Source organism: Pteropus alecto, unplaced genomic scaffold (assembly GCF_000325575.1).
Source record: "Pteropus alecto unplaced genomic scaffold, ASM32557v1 scaffold196, whole genome shotgun sequence".
NCBI lineage: Eukaryota > Metazoa > Chordata > Mammalia > Chiroptera > Pteropodidae > Pteropus > Pteropus alecto.
The window spans coordinates 3,636,771-3,637,943 of record NW_006439717.1 but is presented as its reverse complement, the minus strand read 5'-3'; positions in this window follow the sequence as shown (position 1 = coordinate 3,637,943).

Here is a 1,173-nt window from a genome sequence, read left to right as displayed (position 1 = left end):
ACATGCAAGAAATGTTCCTTGTACCTTAAGGATAAGACTATTTCTTTTGTAACGCACACATTGAGATGTGGGGAAGAAAATATCCGAGGCAGAGAATGCAGAATTTATGGGTTTAATGAAACGGGAAAATTGGAAAAGACATCTCTTCAGAAGATGGCCTTAACTCATTAGCAAACTGAGTTAATTAAAAAGTATTCGAGTCAGACAGTTGCCTTTAAATTTGATAATTTCTTTTTTTAATTACTATGTTCAAACAGGGGAGGTTTTGTTTTCACTCGTTTTTTGGTGCTGTCTTCCCTGGATGAAGCAAGGCATTCCCAGCCAAACGGTGTTGAGCTAATGCTCAGAAAGCGAGGTTTCCTCCTCCCTCCTGAATCCACCTGCTCGTGACCATAAGCCCAGCTCCAGGTGGGAAAGTGTTTGGAGCAGCAGCTGGAGCAGAAGAGACTTTGGAACAGCCACAGCATGGATTTTGATCCTCATAATTTCATTCACACCCGCTTTCTTCAGGAGGCCTGTAATGTGGTGCTTTTTAATCGAAGTATAATTGACAAAGAGTAAAATTCATCTTCTAAAATGTACAGTTCTATGTATCTTGAAAAGTTTATACAGGCATACCTCATTTTATTGCACTTCACTTTATTGTGCTTCACTGATGTTGTGCTTTTTACAAATGACAGGCAAGACCCTCTACCAGAAAAAGGTTATAACTTGCTTTATTGTGATCCTCACTTGATTGCGTTGGTCTGGGACCGAAACTACAATATCTCCGAGGTATGCCTGTATATCATGTAACCACTTCCACAATTAAGTCAGAGAATATTTTCATCTCTTTAAAAAAATCCTCCATGCCATTTTGTAGTCAATCCCCTACCCCAGCCCCTGGTACCTAGCAACCACAGATCTAATTTCTATTTCTGCTTTTTTCCAGAAATATCATGTAAATAGAAGCATACAGTATGTAGCCTTTTGAATCAAACTTATTTCACTTAGCAAAATCCCTTTAAATTCAACAATGTTGTGCATGTATTAGTAGTTCACTCCTTTTTTATTGCTGAATAGTATTCCATGATGATTATGTGGATGTACCACGACTTATTTATTCATTCAGTATTTGGTTGTTTCTAGTTTGAGATAATGATGAATAAAACTGCTATAAATACACTCATGCAC